The sequence below is a fragment of the Neoarius graeffei genome, chromosome 1 (assembly GCF_027579695.1).
Source record: "Neoarius graeffei isolate fNeoGra1 chromosome 1, fNeoGra1.pri, whole genome shotgun sequence".
NCBI lineage: Eukaryota > Metazoa > Chordata > Actinopteri > Siluriformes > Ariidae > Neoarius > Neoarius graeffei.
Window position 1 is genome coordinate 18,145,041 of NC_083569.1, and position 26,252 is coordinate 18,171,292.

A 26,252-nucleotide genomic window follows, 5' to 3' on the forward strand; every position below is an offset into this window, starting at 1 on the left:
GTCATCATACAAGGAAACATAAAACAATGGGACAACGCTTCCATCTTTGCTCTCTCACGTCTAGCTCCCGATGGATCTGGATGTATAAAGAGGCGCGCTCTCCACCCCAAAAAGACGTCTTCTTTCTTGCAAGATCCATCACTCAGCGCGATCTTCTTACCCTTGGCAAAGGTAAACTCTAGAGTCGCGCGATCTTTAAACTCAACCTGAGTTACAACCGGTTTACTTGCATTAGAAGTGACGTCACGACTGCAGCCCAGGCAGTCAGAAGTTAAGAAGCGATTGAATCCTTTTTAACTCAAAAGCGCTGTGCATCTTATTCTGATCAGAGACTTTTCCTCACGAACGCTGAGGTTCGGACCAAGAACCCTCTGCTTTCCACGGGAACCACCAAGTGCTCCGCTGGACCCGAAAGTTTCTCCGCCTCCATCACGAGCGGCTCACGTGCTCCCACGGCGAGGCCCGAGACTACACCGGCGAATAGTTCTTCATATCTTGCTAAAGGCAGGATTAAGTAAGATTTTGGCATTTGGGCATAATTAGGATAGTCTTAGGAATTTGCTTTTATTTGAAATAGTGTGAATTTAAACCCAGGTTTATTGTTACACTGTTGAACACGCAGCGTGTTGATTTATTTTGGTTCTATGTTCTCTCAATTGTTTAATAGATAGGCTGCGCATGCTTCTCTCTTTTATTCTTTACCACTAACATATAGTTCTCATTATTATACATCTTGATGTCATTAAGATTTCAGTGGATTCAGTATGGTTATGAGCTAGTGGGTTAGCTACAGCTTCGCTTTTGTCTGCTTAGCAACACAAAGCTAATCAAGGCCTACCATGTGCTCAGCAAGCCATCAGGCCTAACAAACACACTTTAGCTAGGCTATAGGGCCTTTCACAAACACATACTAGCAACACAAGGCTAATCTAGGCCTCCACCACGTGTAGTTAGCTACACGAGGCTAAACACAGAGCTAATCCTTTGTTCTGTTTAGATAACATTCTTTTGTTTAGCTACCAACAAGCTAGGCCTCCACCACGTGTAGTTAGCTACACGAGGCTAAACACATGGTCAAGTCCTTCACACTCTCTCTCTCTCACACACACACACCTCACTGCTTGTATATATTGATTTATCTTTTTATCTTTGTATAATAAATTCATTTATTAAACAAACTGTGTTTATTTGTGTGAACAACATCTGAAGTCCCCAATTTTCTCAAAGAATTCAAAAAGGGTGCAAATGTTATATAATATGGTAAGTGATCTTAATAATTTGGAAATGTACCATAATTTAGCTGTTTGGTAATTTATTATTAAGCACCAGGATTAATGGTATGATTCACTAAATGATTCCCTAAATGATGATTCATTGAACGATTCCCTAAATGATTCATTGAACAATTCCCTAAATGATTCATTGAACGATTCACTGAACGATTCACTTCAAATGAGAGTGATTCTATGGTATGATTCAATTCAAACGAGTCAAATTAAACGATTCAATGGGATTGATTCATTTTAATTATTAACCTTCAAAATTTAATGAGACTGATTTAACGAGATTGATCACTTAATATCAATAATTAACTGATTGCACCCACACTCTGGATGGCCTTTCTGTTTCTTCACGTGTAGCAGTAAAAGACCTCGGAGTGATTATTCACCCCAGTCTTTCATTCGAAAATTCGAAACTCACATTGGGAAGGAAGCGGATTTTTTTTTTTTTTTTTTTTGAAGTAGTTGTAGGTTGGCTAGTTGGTCTAGGGGTATGATTCTTGCTTTGTGTGCAAGAGATCCTGGGTTCAACTCCTGGGCAAGCCTAAGTTTTACCTTAAATCCTTAAATGGTCGATCTTGACCGGGGTATCAGGGATTTCACTTGGCTGAATTGTTCTTCAAGTGCTCATCTCATGAAAGTTACATCAGAAGGTGTGATGTGCTCAAATACACTGTAAAGTTGCAGGATAAATCAAAAAATGATTTTGAAAACGGCTTTTTTGCATCTGAATTCTGTTCCAAAAATCAATAAAAGCTCGGCCGCCATTATTAGTTCGCAGCGATTTACAGGTCGGCGGCGCTGCACGCGTGACATCGTTTGCGCCAGTCCGTTCTTTTGTTTCCACATGGACTGTATCCTATTCTCTGCAGTGGCGTGCATTCTTGATACCGAGTCTTTTGAAAAAGACACGAAAGCTCTTCAAACTCATCCTCAATCGTTGGCTCTTTGGATTAGGATGACATCGAACCTTTTGCCACGGAGAAAGAAGCGGATGGATTTTTTTTCCTAATTTATCCTTTGTTTTAGATAGTTTGGCTCGTTGGTCTAGGGGTATGAGTCTCGCTTAGGGTGCAAGAGGTCCTGGGTTCAACTCCCGGATGAGCCCAGGCTTTACCTTAAATGGTTGGTCTGGACTGGGGTATGAGGGATGTCACTGGTGTGTGTCTTTCTTAAAGTGTGAGTCTAATGAAAGTGACATGAGAAAATCCCTGCTGTGATGTGCTCGAATACACTGTAAAGTTGGCAAATAAATGAAAAATTGGTTTGGATTTCTTTTTCTGCACCTGAATAGAGGAATGTGTAAAGGACATTAGACACTGGATGCTTATTAATTTGCTTCTGCTTAACTCTGACAAAACTGAAGTACTTGTCCTGGGACCACATGCAGCTCGAAGTAAGTTTTCTGATTCCACAGAAACTCTGGATGGCCTTTCTGTTTCTTCACGTGTAGCAGTAAAAGACCTTGGAGTGATTATTCACCCCAGTCTTTCATTCGAAACTCACATTGTGGATTTTTTTTTTTTTTTTTTTTTTTTTGAGAGAGCTGTAGGTTGGTCTAGGGGTATGATTCTTGCTTTGGGTGTGAGAGGTCCTGGGTTCAACTCCTGGACAAGCCCAAGTTTTACCTTAAATCCTTAAATGGTCGATCTGGACCGGGGTGTCAGGGATTTCACTTGGCTGAATTGTTCTTCAAGTGCTCATCTCATGAAAGTTCCATCAGAAGGTGTGATGTGCTCAAATACACTGTAAAGTTGCCGGATAAATCAAAAAATGATTTTGAAAACTGCTTTTTTGCATCTGAATTCTGTTCCAAAAATCACTAAAAGCTCGCCATTATTAGTTCGCAGCGATTTACAGGTCGGCGGCGCTGCACGCGTGACATCATTTGCGCCAGTCCATTCTTTTGTTTCCACACGGACTGTATCCTATTCTCTGCAGTGGCGTGCATTCTTGATACCAAGTCTTTTGAAAAAGACACGAAAGACAAACGCGCAGGTGCCTGTGTCCTTCAGACATGCCCAGGTTTGTGCAAACCGATGCTATTCGACAACATGCAACGCGAGCGGAAAGCAGAAGGAGCAGCCCTCGGTCACCTCCTCGGCAAGGGAGTGATGAGCAACCGATCCATTCTTGCTGTTTCCTCCCACGTGCCTCGCCATGCTCTCTGCCTTTCATCAGAGCAATTAAGCTTTAAATAGTGTGCATTGGCCAGGAATCAAACCCAGGTCAACTGCTTGGAAGGCAGCTATGCTAGCCACTATACCACCAACGCTACAGGCCTATCCTGGGGACAAATGCCTAAGTGCCATTGCTTCTGTTTTTGAGACCCAGGCAACAGCTGATTGGTAAGAGCCCCAGGGTTTCTGTAGTGTAGTCGTTATCACATTCAGCTTACACGTGAAAAGTCCCCGGCTCGAAACAGTGGCTGGTTGGTTAATTTATTTATTTTTTGAATTCGGCAGTGAGTGACTGCTGAGCTGTGATCTCTTCTCTGTCCGTGCCAACTATGGAAGCAAGTATTTGCTTTTGACCAGCCAAGTTATGGACACATTTGCTGAACAAATCTTAAACAGTGACTCTACAGTTCTCTGTTTGTGGACAAATATACACCTGTCGCTTGTAGCCAACGAAAGGAAAACATGCAGGGGCCCGTGTTCTTCACCGCTTCATGGGTCGAACGTACACAGGGGCAAACTGATGTCATTCAAACCTGCAAACAACTACTTACGTTGCTAGTGGAAAGAACAGCCCTCAGTCACCTCCTTGGCCCGTCCAAACAAGGCATTTGATTTCTTCCCGTGATGTTGTTGCAGCACTTTTCAGTGCCGAACCTTGTCACACTCGACCACCAGCTCATCTCTACGATGCCAAGGCCGTGCCCCTATTCTCGTGACAATTGTTTAAGTGCGATCTGCGTTCTTCTTGAGGCCCAGGCAAGAGCTAACACACGCGTGGTTTCTGTATTGTATTGGTTACCACATTCGCTTAACATGAGAACGGTCCACAATTCGAAACCGGGTGGAAACGGTGCAGGTTTTCTTGAACATGGCAGCGAACAAATGTCGAGCTGCCATCTCTGCTCCATCCCTGCCTTTTGGAACAATCCCAACCGTGGCGGCAGCTTTAAAAACAAAATTGAGCATTATCTACATTTCTGTTGACTGTGGAAGCATGGACATTGCAATTCGTCACAAGGAGGTGGTGTTCTCAAATACCACTTCTTTGCTCGTTTACGGCGTGAGGTCAGGTCAACGGGCCTGCACACTGCATCAGAGTGCTGCAAAGTGGCATTGACTCTGGAACGCTTCATCACGTATCAACGAGTATTTGCCAGCCAACATTCAGACACATTTGCTTATTAAATCTAAAACAGTGACTGTGCAGTTCTCCATTTGTGGAAAATAGGCAAAGTAGTAGCTTGCCGCCAACGAAATACAAACGCTCGGGTGCCCGTGTCCTTCAGACACGCCCAGGTTTGTGCAAACCGATGCTATTCGACTACATGCAACGCGAGCGGAAAGCAGAAGGAGCGGCCCTCAGTCACCTTCTTGGCAAGGCAGTGACGAGCAACCGATCCGTTCCTGCTGTTTCCTCCCAAGTGCCTCGCCATGCTCTCTGCCTTTCATCAGAGCAACGAAGCGTTAAAGAGTGCGCGTTGGCCAGGAATCAAACCCAGACCAACTGCTTCGAAGGCAGTTATGCTAGCCACTATACCACCGACGCTACAGGCTGGGGACAAATGCCTAAGTGCCATTGCTTCTGTATTTGAGGCCCAGGCAACAGCTGATCGGTAAGAGCTTTGTGGTTTCTGTAGTGTAGTGGTTATCACGTTCGTCTTACACGCGAAAAGTCCCCGGGCCGAAACAGTGGCTGGTTGGTTAATTTATTTATTTTTTGAACTCAGCAGTGAGTGACTGCTGAGCTGTGATCTCTTCTCTGTCCATGCCAACTACGGAAGCAAGTATTTGCTTTCGACCAGCCAATGTCGAACAAATCTTAAACAGTGACTCTCCAGTTCTCTGTTTGTGGACAAATATACACCTGTCGCTTGTAGCCAACGAAAGGAAAACATGCAGGAGCCCGTGTTCTTCACCGCTTCATGGGTCGAACGTACACAGGGCAAACTGATGTCATTCATACCTGCAAACAACTAGTACTTACGTTGCTAGTGGAAAGACCAGTCCTCAGTCCCCTCCTTGGCCCGTCCAAACAAGGCATTTGATTTCTTCCCGTGATGTTGTTGCAGCGCTTTTCGATGCTGAACCATGTCACACTCGACCACCAGCTCATCTCTACGATGCCAAGGCCGTGCCCCTATTCTCGTGACAATTGTTTCAGTGTGACCCGCGTTCTTCTTGAGGCCCAGGCAAGAGCTAACACACCCGTGGTGTCCGTATTGTATTGGTTACCACGTTCGCTTAACACGAGAGCGGTCCACGATTCGAAACCGGGCGGAAACGGTGCTGGTTTTCTTGAACTTGGCAGCGAACAAATGTCGAGCTGCCATCTCTGCTCCATCCGTGCCTTTTGGAACAATCCCAAACCGAGACGCTGAAAAAGCTTCGCGTGTTTTCTGCTGTGCAGTGGTTTCCCCTTGCACCTAACAAGCGAATAGACGCTCCTGAGAAACCTGGCAGAGCCATGCTTTGCCTTTTGAGCTCTGCTTTCGTTGACGTCCAGTTATCGCCTTGCTAAGATCAGGTACTCTCGAAACAGCCAGAAAGACAGACCCTTAACGTGACCGGATTGCTTTCTGTGGATTAGTGGTTGTCATGTTCTCCTACGTGCAGACGACCATCGGGACAAAACCTCGTTTGAATGGTTTCCCTGCCTCTCTGGTTTTCCGTCAAGGTCCATGACGGCTGCTTTAAAAACAAAATCGGGCATTATCTACATGTCTGTTGACTGTGGAAGCATGGGCATTGCAATTCGTCACGGGGAGGTGGTGTTCTCAAATACCACTTGGTTGCTCATTTACGGAGTGAGGTCAGGTCAATAGGGCTGCACACGGCATCAGAACGCTGCAAATTGGCATTGACACTAAGGCCGAATCCCATTTCATCCCTTGGCCCAACCCCTTGGCCCTTCCCCTCCATTTTGCGCGTTCACGTGAAGGGGTAGGGGTATCCCAATCCCAGTTAACGCGGAGGGGTAGGGGAAGGGGTAGGGCTTCTGTACCCCTCCAAACGGAGATTTTCCTGGAGCTGACTCCAAATGAAGGGGTTTGAGTGATTTCCCACAATGCCATGCGGATTTCAGCGAGATGCAGATTTCAGAAAGATGGCAGTTCCCGCGGCGAAAGATTTTCATAAATGTAAGTATTTTCTCCATTATAACCGTTCTACAATAGTGTTAACTAGCCTATTAACGTTAACGTACTATAACATTAACGTTGTGTGATCGGTTGATGCAATGAAAATTGTGAACAAATTTAGCAGTTAGCTCAAGTAATTACAAACAACAGAGGATCTGCTTTTCTGTTGTGTCGTTACGTTAACCAGCTTCCCATCCCTGTGTACTTGCAGGGAATCCAGAGGAAACACGCCGCTTGATTCGCTTTCGAGCTGAGAATGAGCAGCGATTTCTGAAATCCAAAGCTGCTGCTAAAAAGCTTTGGGAGTGAGTATTGTTTTCGGTTGCTTGACTGCGTACGTTTTGTTCTGTTATTCTCGCTTTTATTGTTTACATGAGTGTTCTGACACCTCATTCTGTCGGATGTGGTGCACGAAGCGCCAAAGATATCCCATTCAGTGGTGTTAGTTAACAAATCACACCCTACATTAGCTTGCTCTTCACAGTGTTTACATCACTCCTCATATTTATGATACAGGACGCTGATCAAGGAGCTTGGCCTGGAGGGAAAGGTGACCTCCCAGCAAGCATCAAAAAAGTGGGAGAACTTGAAAAAGAAGTATAAGGTATGTGGGCAGCAATGTCGTTCTAGTAGATGGATGAATGTATTATTTAAATGATTTTCAGTTAGCAATGCAAGGATGTTTTCATAAATACAAATTTCTATTTGCTTACTGCAGGAGCTGAAAAATCCACTCTCTGGGAATGGGACAGATGAGGGCCAAACAACTGCGTGCACATGGCAGTTTTTTGAGGACATCTGAGGGATCCAGGCCATCCATTGACCCTCCAGTGGTAGTGGAATCATTTTGTCCTGATGCTGATCCCACACTTCTGATGGTAAAGATGCTGCCATGGATTATTTTTTTGGTGGTCTTTGTAAAGACTGATAATGTGTATGGTTTAACGTTGTGGAATGCAAACCAGTATGTTATTCTTTTTGTTTTCAAAAACTATATTTCAACTTACTTGAATTGTACACACCAACCAATTCTGGACTAAAATACCTTCACATTTTTTTCTCGCTTTGGAAAAAAGCATCTACTAAATGTAATATTTTCTTCCTTTCAGGAAATCGCCGGGCCTTCCTCAGACACCTTTTTTCCCATGGCAGCCAGCACCTCTGATGCTGACACATCTACTACCTCTAGCCCTGCTCCTATTCCCCCAACCCCGTCCCCAAAGAAGAAGAGGAAGAGGAAGTTAGACTTGATAAATTTCCTTGCACAGGAGAGTGAGAAGGCGCAGAAGCGCCATGAGGAGACAGAGGAGAAGACGGAGCGCTTTTTGGGTCTTTTTGAAAAATTGGTAGAAAAACTTTTTCATTTTGTCTTCTTGTTAAATCAAGTCAACTTTCTTATATTTGAGACATGTAAAGTTTGTCTTTACCTGACATGTTTGGACTGTGTAGTTTCCGTCTTCCTCGGAGGGTCACACTGGTGTTGGCGTGTGACATGCGCACGTCACACCCCAACACCAGTGTGACCCTCTGAGGAAGACGGAAGCTACACCGTACAAACATGTCAGGTAAAGACAAACTTTACATGTCTCAAATATAAGAAAGTTGACTCGATTTAATACTTTTTTGTTTCAGTACAGTTCTTCCCATTTTTATTTATTTCTCTTTTTCATTTGAAGTTCTTAATGTGTTCTTAATGTGTTCTATTGTGTGCAATGTTTACATGTTTGACTGACTTTTTGCAATTCAACGCTGACTGATGTGAAGGGATAAGCAGCTGTTTTTTTTTTTTTACTTTACTAAAATACTTTTCTATTTTTCATATGTATATATATATATATATATATATATATATATATTTTTTTTTTCATAAATCATGCAACAGGAGTACCGCTAGTACATTTGAATAATGTAGCGGCCTAATAAAGTGCACTATGTTTTTTTTCCAGTTTGAGAGCATGATTACCACACCAACCACACATTAATAACATCTGAAACGGATATTGGCATGAAAAGATGTATTAGGATAAAAAAATAACAATATACATTCCTGAGGTCAATGAAAAACAAAGTGTCAAAAAAGAACATTTTAAATAAGTTTCAGTATTAAAAAAAAAAAAAGTACACTCCACAAGCCTACAAAGTCACAGCTGGGCAGCCAGTCTGTCCCTTGATGCATTTCCAGATGTCTCATTAGCTGCTAGGGGCTCCCGGGGAGCTTGGGGATCTAGCAGGTCCTGTACCACATCGTCATCTGGCTCCAGCAGGTCCCCATTCTCCAGACAGATGTTGTGCAGAAAGGCACAGGATGCAATGACCTGAGGTGCAAAGATCGGTTTAATCTCCAGGGCTTTGAAAAGAGTACACCTCCACCTGCTCTTCATTACGCCAAAAGCCCTTTCAATTATGCTGCGGCCCTTGGCATGGTAATGATTGAAGCGCCCCTGCACTGGTCCAGTAACTGGCTCCTTGTATGGTGTAATGAGGCAGATAGGTGTGTCCAAACATGGATAGCCACCATCTCCTAGGAGAATGTAGCCTGGTGGAGGGTACCGTCTTGCTGTATAAAACCTGCTGTTTTTCATGACTCGTGTGTCGTGAACTGACCCCGGGTAGCCAACAAAGATGTCCAAAAACTTTCCACTGGAATCACATATTGCCTGCATGTTAATTGAATAGAATCCTTTGTAATTCAAATAGTCTATTCTGTGCCGTGCTGGTGGCTTAATCCGTATGTGGCTTCCGTCTATTGCACCCACAACATTGCTGAATGCAGGGCTCCCTGAAAGTTGGGCAAATCCTTGGCCGACTGCATGCAGCTCTCCAGTCTTGGGGAAAGAGATGGCACGGTGCAGATTGGTGCAGATCTTATTTGCTACTTTGTGGACAATGCGGTGAACTGTGGATTTGGGTATATTGAAAACTCTGGAGACAACGGTATAAGACAGTCCATGAGCCAGCCAGTAGACATAGACAATGACTTCTAGCTGACTACCCCAGCCATGGTCCTGTTCTGTTTGGAGCAGTCTCTGCACACTATCCATAGCCCTTCTGCTGAGGCGAAAGTCCCGTTTCAACTCTGACTCTACATTGAACCACAGATGCAGGATGGGCATCTTGTAATCCAGTCTACAGTATGTAGGATGACTCGTCTGAAAAAGAAAAGAAGGAAGGATTTGTTTAGCTAGTGTCTGTGGCCTTCCATTCACCCAACCAACGAATTCACTGTACCTACCATGCATCCATGCTTCACATTTTCATTATTTTCAGTTATCAGATGAACACAGATAAACAATGTATTCATGTGTATCACAAGCGATCGGATGCAAAGTAACCAATACATGCTAACGCTAGCTTGTATGTTGTGTAGCTTGGCTAAACTAACGTGTTTTGTCGTAACGTTACATTATACATACCATCAAATCGTTAATTATTGCTCCCAGGTGTCGTAAACGTCTTTGTCTACTGGCATTTCTCCGTTTAGCTGCAGACAACCGTAAAAAGAGGCCTATAGCCCAGGACACAGTGATCACAACAGCAGCAGACGGCATTTCAGCAGAGATTTCCGGTTCTGGCTCTGACTGTAGCGGCTGGTCGCAGCCAATGACGCATTTTGGTCGCGTTTTGCTAACGTAAACGCTGACGGAGGTACGCGATGACGTATGCAATCGTTGAAGGGCTATCCCAATACGTAGGGGTTGAATTTCAAGCCCTATCCCTTGTAGCTCAGTTTCAAGGGGAAGGGCCAAGGGGAAGGGGGAGGGGTAGGGGTAGAAATTAGAATTGGGATTGGGCCTAAATGTCACTTGAACAGCCTTGAAGGACACACCCCTTAGGAGGCATGCTTTGGTTTTAGTTTTGTTGCAGAATAAATAAAAAAAAATCGTTAAAAAAGTACTCCAATTTGCAAAACAGACGAAGCCAGAAATGCCAACGAACTTTTAAGCATTTCGCATATGATGTCACTTCTTTGAACAAACAGTAACTTACCAGGAACGCGTTCGTGTAATAGTGGACTCAAAGAGTCAAACTTTACCAAATAAACAGAACATGTTCCTGGTCTCGTATTAAAATACAATTTAGACAGTAAACTATTAAACATGTCTAGTTTTATCAGGTATAATTCCCAGGGGTAATATAATTTTCAGAAGACTGGCACTTTAACAGAAACAAAGGGTTTGGGACGTGACAGCTTGCTTGACCAAAAGGAGCATACAGTTGAGACAGTCTGTGCATGTGATTTCAGAAGCCACAAACAAAGGCTTCAGAGGTTCCACTGAGATTTGAACCCAGATCACTGGGGTCAAAGTCCAGGGTGCTAACCATTACACCATGGAACCAATACATAATCAAACAGTTGTTTTCACTGTCAAACCTTTGAATGATATAATGAAATTCCAGCAACACATGAACACATGATTGAAGGTTTTACCTGAAATCGTCAACCTGGTGGAAAAAAAATTCTCGCAACCCTGACTGCTGGCTACATGGTTAATCATTCATTGTTGTTTGTATTAATTTCTAGTTTTGTACTTTATCAATGTCAACAGGCAATTGACATTGTAACCACATGATAATCCAAGTCAAACGTCATATGTCGTTCCACGAACTAAAACTTTATATTTTTACATGTAAAAACATAAAATACCTACTGATATTGTAACATGGCAGATATTCACAACAAACTGTCCATGGTCACTCCGAAGCATGTCAAAGCTGCCATAATTCCCTGAAGGTTAGCAGAGACAGTTGAAGCAGCCTCTGCTGAGTCGGTCATGACAGAGTCTTTCTGGGATTCAAACCGAGGTCATTAGTGTGATAATCCAGCAAACCCCCACTAGGCCACCAGGGGATGACTGAAATGCAGAGGCGTGAGGCAAAAGTAGAGTATCAAAAACAGTTTATTTACAATATATACAATCCAAAGGAAAAAACAAAAGGATAATCCAAAAGCTCAGACGATATACAAAAACAAAAATATCCAAAGGTTCAATGTCCAAAATCCAACTCAGAAAAGAAGAGGCAAAAACTCAAACGCTCAGAAGATCCAAAGGTCAAAACAAAAATCCACAAAGTCCAAAAGAAAGTAACAAAAACCAAAAATACTAAGACACAGGCAAGATACATGGGCCAGAGGGAACTAGCACTAACAGCATAGCATTAAGACTCCGTGACTAGGGACTGAACTGAGGGAGTATATATACACAAAATAAATGGGAAACTGGGCCCTGTACTACAAAGCGGGTTTTCTGGCTTACCAGGGTAACTTCGAGAGTAACTTGATCACGTGCAGCGTAACTTCCCGATTAACCCATACTACGAAAGTTGGCTATGTTCAAACCGAGGTATGCTGCCATGGCAACTTACGCTGCATCTCAAACCTGCTCGTCTCAGGTTATGTTCTTGGTTAACCCGAGGTTTCCGATTAACCACACCCTTTTTAAACACCACCTCTCCACCGACATTTCCTCTAGAGACAATGCCAGCGTACCTGGATGACCCGTGCGATATCGGAGCGCAGATTAAAGATGGGATTTATGGCTCTTTGATGGGATCCGCATCTTTGTGATCCGTTCTTTGAAAAGAGCCATTCAAAAGACTGGCTTATTTGGCTCTTTTTAAATATTTATTCAGTTTTAAGAAGACAGCGTCTAAAGAAGCCAGATCCCTCTGCTTAGACAGTGACATCAATATTTCTGGACATACCTTTTATATAAAGCAACCTAGACTTACATTATTGTAACCCCTAAACGCTCATAAATAACCATTAAAAAACAATGAGGGCTTCAATGAATGTCCATGCAGAACAGCTTTTCTGTAAAAAAAAAAAAAAAAAAAAGAACCCACTCAAGAACATAGTTATCAAGAACATTTTATAGAAAAACACTTGTTTTACAAAAATATTTAAGTCTGAGATACAAAATAGATACAACTACAATAAATATAACAAGAACTAGTTATCACACAAGAACATTTTAACAGAAAAAAAAACCTTTCTATATTAAAAATATTGAAATTGTACACTGTAAGCCCGGATAAGTTGAGTTTACTTAAAAAATTTGAGGAAAGTGGTTGCCTTAAAAAAATTAAGTAATGTATAATCAAAACTTGAGTGAATTAAACTTAAATGCTTGATGGGAATGGAATTGCTATTTTAAGTACAACACACTAGATACCAAGTTGATTTAACTTAAAATCTTTTGCTAAACCAATTGCTTTGTATAATCATTAAATGTAACATATTAAGTTCATTACACTAAATGCCAAGTTGGTTTAATGCAATATAAATAGCAATATTAACTTTAATGAACAAAAAAAGAAAACAAATGTACATTCTTTTTCTCTTTTATTTTACTGTAGATAGCACATTTACAAAAAAAAAAGGAGCAGAAAAAAAAAAAACAATCAAATCCTGGATTCACAAGACTGACAGCATGGCGTTCATCTTTCTTAATGGCAGGACTGAGAAAATATGCATATACTATATAAGATTTTCACTGACAGAAATATTTACTTTCAGAGAGAGAGGGAGAGAGAGACAGGAGGGCAGAGAGAGAGAGGATGGAAAAGGTAAGCAATAGTGATGAACTGACACACCAAAAACCTACTTAACCAAATAACATGTCCAAATAAATCCAAACAAATCACAGTAACTGGATCATTAACCCATGATATCACTGCCCACATCATCAGACAAAGTGAAAACAGCGCACAAACGGCAGCACACTTATCTAAAAGAGCAACATTAAAAACTAAGCACCTGATATCTGGAACAGCAGAATACTGTATCTGGAACAGTAGCATCTGGAACAGTAGCATAACTACTTGAAACCCCTTAGACTTCAAGCTGATTTTTCAGAGTCTGAATTTTGGGTGCCAGCTCACTTTTACCCAGGTTGAACATCACCTGCTGGACAAAGTAAAAAGTGTTTATGTACTTTGGATAATCCAGGTGTAGGGCGTACTGTATATCAGCCCAAAAAGGACACAGAAGGCCTGAGGAAGGTTGGGCAGCTCGTCCATCACCACACTGCCTTCCAGGATGATTCCTACTCTGGACAGGTTCAGCTGAGGACTTTCTTCATCAATGCAGAGGATTCCCACTGGAGTCTGACTGTATAAGTCCTTGCAAGTTGCATCCTGACAAGAGAAAGATTGACAGTACAGGACACAATCATACCAGTTAGATATTTAAAATGAAAAGCCTCAGAAAATAAGTGAACTGAATGTAATTATTGAAAGGACAATAAAGACTGGTCATATTTGGATCTGAGTGTTGCAAGTGCTAATTCCAAAACTGTCTGTTTGGTACCTTGGCAACTAAGGAAACTTAAAGGGGTTTGAGTGCACTTTTTGGAATAACCAAGATTTAACAAAAAACTTGGGCTAAAACATTTAATTAAACTTCCAATTAACTAAGCCATTTCGCTTTGTTTGATCCGAATAACTAACCTAGCCCATTTCAGTTCATGGTCGTCTCAAAATGCAACAGCACTTACCAAATTGAGTGAACAGTGATACACCAACGGACCGTCGCCTTCCTTTCTCTCTCCTTCTCCCTTGTGCTGCGCAACGTGGAAGAGCGCGTTTTCTGTGCTGTCGGTCGGGTGTTCAATGCAGCTAACAGCTAGTGAGCACTTAGCTAATAGAGGAAGAACGTCAATTCTAACGTTAGCTACTTAATCGTACAATAAATAAATGATTAAACCTATGATATGGTTGTGCTGTATACTTGCATTATCCGAAAAGTCTTCAAAAGTGTCCCATTCCAAATCCAGAGAGCTCTCCACAGTGACAAAAGCAACTTAGCCAACAGATGAAAATGACGTGAAATTGGTAAAATACCACCTGTAACTGTCAAACACGCGATTTCCACTGCTCTTAAAGTTAAAACAAACATTCCCACCGACAGTCAGGATCCAAAATACTAAGTTCAGAGAAGAAACGTTGGCTGAAGCTCACTCTGAATTTTACCAAACCTCCCGGAACTGCTGCTGATCTGTGAAAGTTAAAATGGCGGCTTCACAACTCTGCGCAGATTAAAAAAGAGGTGTGATCATGACTAAAACTTAGAATTTTAAGGCCATTCAACTTAAACTTATTAACACTTTTGACTATGTGTACAAATTAGTAGAATATACTTAATATTTTTTAGTAATGCAATCAAACTTAAATTTTTACGTACATTGTAATTAAAACATTTAATTAAATACAAAGTCCGGGCTTACAGTGTAACAAAAATAGATACAACTAAACAGTCAGATAAATAGATAAAGTTATAACAAGAACACAAGATTATTTTAATAGGAAAAAACAAACTATTAATGCAAAAATATATTAGAAAAATAGATACAACTAGACAGATAAATAAATAAAATACACAAAAATAGAACAAACAAAATGACGATAGAATAAATTAAATGAACGTCCGTGCAAAGTAGTTTTCCCACAATATTATCATTAATATCACAACATTATAAACTATATACAAAACAATTTGAACTATTAGGCAAACAGATAAAACTTGAATAAATAAAAGGCAAATGAATGCTTGCTTGCACGCACACACCCCCCATTATGAATGATGTTTTTATATTTCATTTTCACCTGTTGCCAGGTGCGTTTGGCACTGCTGTTGCCTCTGAAATGTTCACAGGACATACACCAACTTAGTCAAAGGGACTGAACAGTCAGTCATCCTAATTCATGTGACTCTGTGCACATATCAGCTTAAGTAGGCTATTCCATGAATTCACCATACCAAATTTTATTCAGGATTTTTCGGACATTAAACAAGCTATATATGACTGGGGCCACGTCGAAGGACCATTTTCTGTGACTTGTGATTGATCATGAAGCTTTCTCTCATCCTATACTTCTGTTCTGGAACATGTAGAAGGGAGAATGTACTTGCGCATTTACCCGATCGGCAATTCGTTGCCAACATGCTTGCCGCTCCTTATTGGCAGCCGCTCTGTTAGATTTTGCTCTTAATGTTGTTTTGAACTCCTCGTAGCTTTGCATTATGACAGCGCATTCTTCCTCCGTGAAGTACGGCGACCGTGCCATTGTGAACAGTGGGGATTTGCGCTGATAACCTCCCCTTTAACGTGAACACGCATTAACCCTGATTAGGTTAAACCAGGGCCCTGTACTACGAACGGAGGTTAACCTACCCAGAAGTAACCCAGGGTTCCCCCGCTAAACCGGGGTTGACAAAACCTGGTTATCTTGTTTGGGGTTAAACGGTACTACGACGCCAGTTATGAAGTTGATTTGTTGAACCTGGTTTAACCTAATCAGGGTTAATGCGCGTTCACGTTAAAGGGGAGGTTATCAGCGCAAATCCCCACTGTTCACAATGGCACGGTCGCCGTACTTCACGGAGGAAGAATGCGCTGTCATAATGCAAAGCTACGAGGAGTTCAAAACAACATTAAGAGCAAAATCTAACACAGCGGCTGCCAATAAGGAGCGGCAAGCATGTTGGCAACGAATTGCCGATCGGGTAAATGCGCAAGTACATTCTCCCTTCTACATGTTCCAGAACAGAAGTATAGGATGAGAGAAAGCTTCATGATCAATCACAAGTCACAGAAAATGGTCCTTCGACGTGGCCCCAGTCATATATAGCTTGTTTAATGTCCGAAAAATCCTGAATAAAATTTGGTATGGTAAATTCATGGAGTCGCCTACTTAAGCTGATATGTGCACAGAGTCACATGAATTAGGATGACTGACTGTTCAGTCCCTTTGACTAAGTTGGTGTATGTCCTGTGAACATTTCAGAGGCAACAGCAGTGCCAAACGCACCTGGCAACAGGTGAAAATGAAATATAAAAACATCATTCATAATGGTGTGTGTGTGCGCGTGTGCAAGCAAGCATTCATTTGCCTTTTATTTATTCAAGTTTTATCTGTTTGCCTAATAGTTCAAATTGTTTTGTATATAGTTTATAATGTTGTTGTGTGATATTAATGATAATATTGTGGGAAAACTACTTTGCATGGACGTTCATTTAATTTATTCTATCGTCATTTTGTTTGTTCTATTTTTGTGTATTTTATTTATTTATCTGTGTCTAGTTGTATCTATTTTTCTAATAATATATTTTTTGTATTAATAGTTTGTTTTTTCCTATTAAAATAATCTTGTGTTCTTGTTATAACTTTATCTATTTATCTGACTGTTTAGTTGTATCTATTTTTGTTACAATTTCAATATTTTTAATACAGAAAGTTTGTTTTTTTCTATTAAAATGTTCTTGTGTGATAACTAGTTCTTGTGTTATATTTATTGTAGTTGTATCTATTTTGTATCTCAGACTTAAATATTTTTGTAAAACAAGTGTTTTTCTATAAAATATTCTTGCGTTCTTGATAACTATGTTCTTGAGTGGGTTCTTTTTTTTTTTTTTACAGAAAAGCCGTTCTGCATGGACATTCATTGAAGCCCTCATTGTTTTTTAATGGTTATTTATGAGCGTTTAGGGGTTACAATAATGAAAGTCTAGGTTGCTTTATATAAAAGGTATGTCCAGAAATATTGATGTCACTGTCTAAGCAGAGGGATCTGGCTTCTTTAGATGCTGTCTTCTTAAAACTGAATAAATATTTAAAAAGAGCCAAATAAGCCAGTCTTTTGAATGGCTCTTTTCAAAGAACGGATCACAAAGATGCGGATCCCATCAAAGAGCCATAAATCCCATCTCTAATCTGTGCTCCGATATCGCACGGGTCATCCAGGTACGCTGGCATTGTCTCTAGAGGAAATGTCGGTGGAGAGGTGGTGTTTAAAAAGGGTGTGGTTAATCGGAAACCTCGGGTTAACCAAGAACATAAGCTGAGACGAGCAGGTTTGAGATGCAGCGTAAGTTGCCATGGCAGCATACCTCGGTTTGAACATAGCCAACTTTCGTAGTATGGGTTAATTGGGAAGTTACGCTGCACGTGACCAAGTTACTCTCAAAGTTACCCTGGTAAGCCAGAAAACCCGCTTCGTAATACAGGGCCCAGGTATTCACAATTCCCTGCAGCATACCACTTAAAGTTCATGCCACTTAAAGTGTGTAAAGTAAACTCAAAAACAAAATACAAAAAAAAAAAAAAGTGGTCAACAAGGCGGTGACACTAACATCTAGTGAATACTGCTGAAAGTCAGTTAACTCACAGTCAAAATCCTCAAGCTTCCCGTCTGCATTTCTTCCACCTGGAAAAAACAACTGCACAGCTTTATCAATCAAGTCTGATTTTTTACTTTCCTTCTGAACACTCATTTTTCTGGTTCCACCTCCTTTTTTGGTTCGTACCTGCACAAATTCCCCTTTCCTTAAATGCAACCATCCCAATTAAATTTTTCTCTCATTCTTCTGAGCATTTCTTGCTGTGGTTTGACACTCACTCTCAGACACACGATCAGCTTTTTTCCCTGCAATCTTTGCTTTAAGCTGCTCAAAGACCTTTGACTTGTGACTTCTGGGTTCTTTTTCCTTCCGTCTGCAGTATCCAAAAACAGCCAGTCAGTCACCATAGGAAGGCAGATATTCCCTTAGCTGGTCATCTGTCATTAGGTTTATGATGCTGGAATCAATCTACAATAAATATATACATTATGAATTCTCAGATCAAGTGCATTAAATTATAACACTGAAGAATTTGAGTAGCACCAGATAATATTTGCAAAGTGCTTCTGACATCATGTATTTAATTTTCATGTGTGATGATACTACTTCATACAGGAAAATAGGGGTCGACCGATAATCGGCCTGGCCGATATATCGGGTCGATATTCTGCATTTTTAGAGTTATCGGTATCGGCCATAATTTCCACCGATATGCTGATAACATGCCTTTTTGCAGCCATTTCGTTCCTAACGCGACTGTCACTGCACGTCCTTTCCTGCACTCGCCTCTCTGAGTTCAAGAACACGGTCCCGCCCACCACAACATCTGATTTGTTTGGCACAAGAGATATAGCCAATCGACACGCGCAGCTAAACACTCTGAACTGTTTCAAGGCGCCCGGATCAAGGTAAGGACACGCTGCTTTTGCCGCAATAAGTCACAAACACACAAGTTGCAAAAGCACAACATCATTATCATTTACATTCTTCATCTACTACTCATTAAAATTGTCCATTTGCATCTGTGTAGCCAGGCAAACTTAGCTTACGGAAGGAAGCACTTGAATTAGCCTACTAGTGCAGCCAACTAGTCTCGCTGAAACAGCATAACGTAGGCTGCAGTCATTTTTAAATCCCCGTCTGGAAACGTTGTGAATGTGTCAGTAGTTCTACTCGAACAGTAGAATGACAGCCATACAGAGATGTGCTCAAGGCAACTTTATAAAGCGCTGTTTGAACATTTAAACACGCCAGGTGTGACTAGTATTTATAATTCTTGCGCAAGTGATTCTCCTCGCTAGCGCTTCTGATTCGGAAAGCGATATACTCTTAAAGGAGCAGCCGCTCCTGATAGGGAGTAATAGCCGACTTTACTGTATGTTTGATTTTACTTTTTAAAAAATGCTGCAGGCAGCTCCCTACACTTGGTTTGTTATTTAAAAACTACTTGAAGTTGGTAAGTCTTACTTAGTTCTTAGTGTAAAAGAATCCAGAGTGTATTTTCATTTATTTTCCACTGAAAATGGTGAGCTGTAATATAGTAGGGAGTGATTTATTTTTTTATTGGTGAATATTTATTTTATTATTATTTTATTTCTCATTTTATTCTAACTAATGTTTGACTTTATTGTACAAATGCTGCTGGCATCTCCCTGCACAAAATTTCATGTTCAATTTTACAATTAAACATACATTTCATGGATATGAAGGTCTTTGTCAGTGTGTGCTATGTTTAATTTCATGTGAATTATAATGTTTACATTTATCGGTTGCACATATCGGTTATCGGCATCCCAATTCCATAATAATCGGTATCGGCCCTGAAAAAAACATATCGGTCGATCCCTACAGGAAAATATGAAAATCAGTGTGTTAAACTGAGAAAAGTCATAACAGAACGTTCACATATGATACTTTCTGTAGAAATCACAATATTTTACTATCACATTGTATGGACAGATATGCCTGTTCCATCTTATCCCCACAGGTTTCCCTGATAACATCAAAAGTCATCCCATGCTGAGCCCAAATTTAGGCTAACGTTATCTTCCTTGATTAAACTACTTTCATAGCCAATTAATCCAAAACGAAAACAATTCAGTGGGCTAATCTCACCAGAAAACGTTAAATAGGAATTTAACTCCTGGACTCATGACACTTCAGGTAGGTACAAGGGGAATTATTCATCTAGCCTGCCGAGGCAAATTATATGTTTGATGTCTCTAGATTGAAATATTAGAGGTGACTTGGAAACCCTTTTGCTCTACAGACGAGGCTTAGGCCTACTGTAGTGGCGTTAGCATAATATTAGCAATACTAGCTAGATTAAACGGGTTTCTGCAGTCATTATACGGACACCAAGTGTGTCGTTTCACTGTACGCACAAACGTTTAGCACTCGGACATGATAGGCTACTAAGGGTCGTGTCATGTCCAGGTTTCTAAACTAGCAGTACGCCTTGTGGTTGTAGCGTGCAGCCTGCATGGTAGTAAGTGTCACTTCTGATCCTAATTGATATTACGTACCCTTACCCATATCCGCAATGCAATGTAACATCAAACAGAACAGAATGATAATCTTACCTTTCAACTGCATCCCTTGTGTCTTGCATTCAGAGTCAACGTCGCTAAGTTCACATGTTCAGGGCCAGGCCGGTTGGCAGCCACTTTCCACGACTTCCCTTTCCGGTGGCCATTCGTTGCCATGGCAGCAGTTAGAGCATGCGTTCTTTGTATGTCATAATTTTGACTTTTTTTCTCGAAAATTTCGACTTTTAATCTCGGAATTTCGAGTTTTTTCTTGAAATTTCTGACTTTTAATCTCGGAATTTAGAAAAAAATATTTTCTCCAAGTGGCCCTAATTGAGGTATTTCACCTGACGTCACAGGGTCACGTGATGCCCCGGTGTCCGCCATTTTGAACGTCAAGCTACATACTAACGCTGCAGACAGCAGAGAGCGAGAACCAGCTTGAAAAAAACGTGTTACAGACACCTAGAATAGATTAATTTCTCAGTAAGCACTCTATAAATAACCATGGTGTTTGCTTGTTGTGCTGTGGGCCGCCACAACAGACAGGGACAGCGTGCAGGACGCTCCTTTTACCGGTTTCTAGTGATGGGAATTTCGGCTCTTTTTCGGGAGCCGGCTCTTTTGGCTCTTCTTACTATAAGGAGCTGGCTCTTTCGGCTCCCAAACGGCTCCTGAGATTTTATTTTTGATTTAATTGCTGCAATTAACTAGTTAATTAATTACATTATTATTTATATTTTATCAATAGGATGTTTTCCATTTTATTTTTTAGTTTTTGTAGCCATTGTAAAGCTTTGTAAAGTATAGCAGTGTAACAATGTTCTAGTTACAGAAATAAAACTTACTTACCAATTAATAAATTATTTTCTCACAAACATAATGCAAAACTGTGTTATATTACCAGTATAAAATACACAGCTGATTTTCCCCTCCTCAGGTGCCTCACAGACTCCTCTCCCCTGCGCTCCACAGCTTGAAGCATTACACCAATTTTCGTATTTTCGCAGCTGTGAATGACATCAACCCCCCCAACCAAAAAAAGTAGGCGTACACCATGCTACTATTTTCCTTTGAATGGTAATAGACAACACAAAGACGCAATCGGACAGCAACTTTTTTTGTGAAAGTCTCTCTCTCTCTGAGGCACCTAAGGACAAAAAACTAATTCGGCTCCCACCGAAGAGCCGGCTCCCGTCGTTCACTTCAAAGAGCCGGCTCTTTGAACCGGATCGTTCGCGACCTACACATCACTACCTGTTTCCTACTGACCCAGACAAGAGGGCCAAATGGATTGCAGCTGTGAAGAGACAGGATTGGGAGCCAACAGAGTACTCCAGACTTTGCAGTGATCATTTCATTTCAGGTTAGTTTATCAGTTAACGCAATTTTGATAAAATATATAGCAAAAAATAAATGGGTCAGTGTTTGTTAACCCATCTGAGCAGTGAAACAAGGCAGTGTTAATTTGTCTAGGGTTGCATGTAGCAGACATCAGACATAAAATGCAATAACAAAGGCTAGAAAGAAACGGGACACAGAAATAAATAAACAGGGCTCCATACCAAGGCTGGGTACAGTGTTTGTGATAAAAGACAGATCCAATTTAACACGAATCACAGCTTACTTTCTTGTTAAAATGTGCAAAGGTCTCCACCATCTCATACCGCCTTACACTGAAGGACTTAAGCGTGCCGTCCAAAATGGCTGCATCACGTGACTTGGTCACGTGGGTGAAATACCTCAATACGTTTCCGTAAGGCAGTGTGTATGACTGGTAATTACTAACACTGGCCACTAGGCAGTGTGTATGACTGGTAATTACTAACACTGGCCACTAGGCAGTGTGTATGACTGGTAATTACTAACACTGGCCACTAGGCGGTATGTATGACTGGTAATTACTAACAATGGCCACCAGACGGTATGTCATTCTCATCTCATCTCATTATCTCATCTCATTATCTCTAGCCGCTTTATCCTTCTACAGGGTCGCAGGCAAGCTGGAGCCTATCCCAGCTGACTATGGGCGAAAGGCGGGGTACACCCTGGACAAGTCGCCAGGTCATCACAGGGCTGACACATAGACACAGACAACCATTCACACTCACACCTACAGTCAATTTAGAGTCACCAGTTAACCTAACCTGCATGTCTTTGGACTGTGGGGGAAACCGGAGCACCCGGAGGAAACCCACGCGGACACGGGGAGAACATGCAAACTCCACACAGAAAGGCCCTCACCGGCCCCCGGGGCTTGAACCCAGGACCTTCTTGCTGTGAGGCGACAGCGCTAACCACTACACCACCGTGCGGCCCTAGACGGTATGTATGACTGGTAATTACTAACACTGGCCACTAGGCGGTGTGTATGACTGGTAATTACTAACACTGGCCACTAGGCGGTATGTATGACTGGTAATTACTAACACTGGCCACTAGGCGGTGTGTATGACTGGTAATTACTAACACTGGCCACTAGGCGGTGTGTATGACTGGTAATTACTAACACTGGCCACTAGGCGGTGTGTATGACTGGTAATTACTAACACTGGCCACTAGGCGGTGTGTATGACTGGTAATTACTAACACTGGCCACTAGGCGGTATGTATGACTGGTAATTACTAACACTGGCCACTAGGCGGTGTGTATGACTGGTAATTACTAACACTGGCCACTAGGCGGTATGTATGACTGGTAATTACTAACACTGGCCACTAGGCGGTGTGTATGACTGGTAATTACTAACACTGGCCACTAGGCGGTGTGTATGACTGGTAATTACTAACACTGGCCACTAGGCGGTGTGTATGACTGGTAATTACTAACACTGGCCACTAGGCGGTGTGTATGACTGGTAATTACTAACACTGGCCACTAGGCGGTGTGTATGACTGGTACTTACTAACACTGACCACTAGGCGGTGTGTATGACTGGTAATTACTAACACTGGCCACTAGGCGGTGTGTATGACTGGTAATTACTAACACTGACCACTAGGCGGTGTGTATGACTGGTAATTACTTGCACTGACCACTAGGCGGTGTTCTTGACTGGTGTTATACAGACAAACCACAAAAAAATCGACTCGATGGGTTTACCATTTTTTCTTAGGTATGGCGCTCCACTGGGAGCTCCGATATTATGGATATAATAATTGCATATTAATGATGTAATGCTTTTATACCAATTTCCTACATGTGGTTTCAGGGATCTTTTTATGCGCAAAGTTCCGCTGCATAATTAACTATGAAACAGCAGCCTACAAACATTACAAGAAGTCCAGATTTATGAATTTATATCTGAACTTGTATATTATTACCAAAAACAAGACTTGGTAAATTTTGCAAAATAGCCTCCAAATACCACCTGACTATGTGCATTGATGGAGACTTGAGGGCAAAGTGCTTTGCAGAAATTGCACACCAAAGACACCTTCAGGTCCTCAGTCTCATCCACAGTGATCTCACTGATCTTCAAACTGTCCATATGAGGCCATTCTCACCAGCAGAAAGTGGTCTTCAGGTGATGAGAAATCATGAGCAGCACTTGCTCACCTTCTGGTGTCAGTGTTCTCAATATCCTCTCTTTTATCTGGATCATCTTTCCACCTTCAAAATATCCCTGACAGGCCCCAGTGAGGATTGAACTCATAACCCCCGGTTTACTAGACCAGCGTTTCTCAACCTTTTTTCAGTCACGGCACCCTTCAGGAGTATGCAAATTCTCAAGGCACCCCCATATAAAATATACGCAGCCACGCTGACCCCGGCAGTGACATTGTGACATGGGAAAGGGGGCCATGAGACAGATTTTGATAATGCATGAGGCGGCGATGATCTGCATTAGTGTAACTATCATTTTTTGGAATTTTTATTCATTTTTTTTATTTCAATGTTCATCTCGTCTCATTATCTCTAGCCGCTTTATCCTTCTACAGGGTCGCAGGCAAGCTGGAGCCTATCCCAGCTGACTACGGGCGAAAGGCAGGGTACACCCTGGACAAGTCGCCAGGTCATCACAGGGCTGACACATAGACACAGACAACCATTCACACTCACATTCACACCTACGGTCAATTTAGAGTCACCAGTTAACCTAACCTGCATGTCTTTGGACTGTGGGGGAAACCGGAGCACCCAGAGGAAACCCAAGCGGACACAAGGAGAACATGCAAACTCCGCACAGAAAGGCCCTCGCCGGCCCCGAACCCAGGACCTTCTTGCTGTGAGGCGACAGCGCTAACCACTACACCACCATGCCACCCTATTTCAATGTTAGAATATATAATTTTTTGATGGCAAACCTAATGAAGCCAGACAGCACCCCAGTTGAGAAAGGGTGTACTAGACCAGTGCTCTCACCACTGAGCTATGGAGCCCCTGTACTGATCCTCAAGACGGCCCACAGAACCTACTGGAACATCACTCACAACTTTAGTTCCTAACTGCAGTTAGCTTCTGTTTACTATTTGCCTCACAAAAAAAGGACACACATTTTAAATAATGCAGTGTGTCAATTGTAGAGTGGGCTGTGGACTGTACATTCTGGCTACTTTCTCAATTATTTTTCAAATTTTTACATAAATAGATTTTGACTTAGTTTCTAAGAGCAATGTTTGTTTCCGGAGCATATATCCAAAACTATTCATGATACGGATTTGAAACTTGGTATACATATTAAGAAGGTGATGTAGATGTGCCTTTCCATACTAAGAAATTTGAGAAATTTTAATTTTTCATGTTTCCATGGAAACAATTTCAGACTTAGTCTCTCAGGTTAGTCTGAGGGGTAGGTTTTGTTTCCGGAGCAGAACGTGAAAATTATGAGTGGTATGGTCTTGAAAGTAAGTGTCTGCTTGCCGGAGTAGTTTGCCATGATCGTATAGCGGTTAGTACTCTGCGTTGTGGCCGCAGTAACCCTGGTTCGCATCCAGGTCATGGCAAAGGAAAAAAAGCTATCTGAACAGGTATAATTTTGGGTTTACTGTCATTACTCATTTGCACTGTTAGAGTTGATTTGTTTTTATTTATTTATTTGTCTTCTGTTCAATACTGACACTTTTGCACAGTTTGTATCTTCATTTATCACAATTCTTGATTTTAGCACTATTAATGCACAGTCACATGTACAAAGTGCATATATAGGTATTTTTTTACTGTTACATTTTTATCTGTATATTGTAAAGTCAGCTTGTTCTTTTTTTAATTCTATTTTATGTTGCACAGTGTGTCTTTTTCTTTTCACATGTTTGATAACTTGCTGCTGCAACAAAACAAATTCCCAGCTTGGGAGCTATCTATCTATCTTAGTGATTACACAGCCTGATAATTACAATTAATTTTTTTTATACCCCCACTCCAAAGAAGGGGGGATATACTGGTTTACCTCCATTCGTCCGTCTGTATCTCCATCCATCCGAAACACCGTTTTTCTCAGCAACCATAAATCATAGCCACTTAGTACCAAACTTCAGCTTGGGGTTCTATACCGTGTATACCATTTTCAGGTCTGTCCCACATCGACTTCCTGTTTACCAAATGAATGTATTTACGAAACATATAGGGTGGATTTACAAAATTTTCAAAACACTTTTCTCAGCAACTACAAATCACAACTGCTTGATATTTGGTACTGAGCTTCAGCTGGGGGTTCTATACTGTGTATACCGTTTTCAGGTCTGTCACACATCAACTATCTCTTTACCGACTGAATGTATTTATGAAATATATAGGGTGGATTTAGATGCTATTTCAAGAAGCAAAATGCTATTTCAAAATGACAGTTTACCCCGGGATAAAACCCCAGTGGGATTAGAACCTCCGGGGAACGGACTCCTCGTCCGAATGCAGTGCATGTAGCTCCGGGGATTCGAGCTTTGATTTTGAAAAGATGATCAAGGTTTTGTTAAAAAAACATGCAATTGAGGAAATATTTAAAACATTCAGCATCTGCATTATCAGCATAATAATATTAAGAAGTTGTGTTATGAAACTAGAAAGACC

At 41.4% G+C, this 26,252-nt stretch overlaps 1 protein-coding gene, 1 long non-coding RNA gene and 1 other non-coding gene across 32 annotated transcripts in view; 1 reads left to right on the plus strand and 2 right to left on the minus strand.

Annotated features, from left to right (window-relative positions):
- Positions 1-26,252, minus strand: part of LOC132891954 (protein NLRC5-like) — an 888,139-nt gene that overhangs the window by 306,429 nt on the left and 555,458 nt on the right. The window lies entirely within an intron of this gene.
- On the plus strand, positions 6,813-7,338 carry LOC132886827 (uncharacterized). Its single transcript, XR_009654727.1, has 3 exons — positions 6,813-6,902; positions 7,114-7,201; positions 7,316-7,338. It is a non-coding gene; the product is annotated as an uncharacterized LOC132886827 (long non-coding RNA).
- On the minus strand, positions 10,863-10,934 carry trnaq-uug (transfer RNA glutamine (anticodon UUG)). Its single transcript has one exon. It is a non-coding gene; the product is annotated as a tRNA-Gln (tRNA).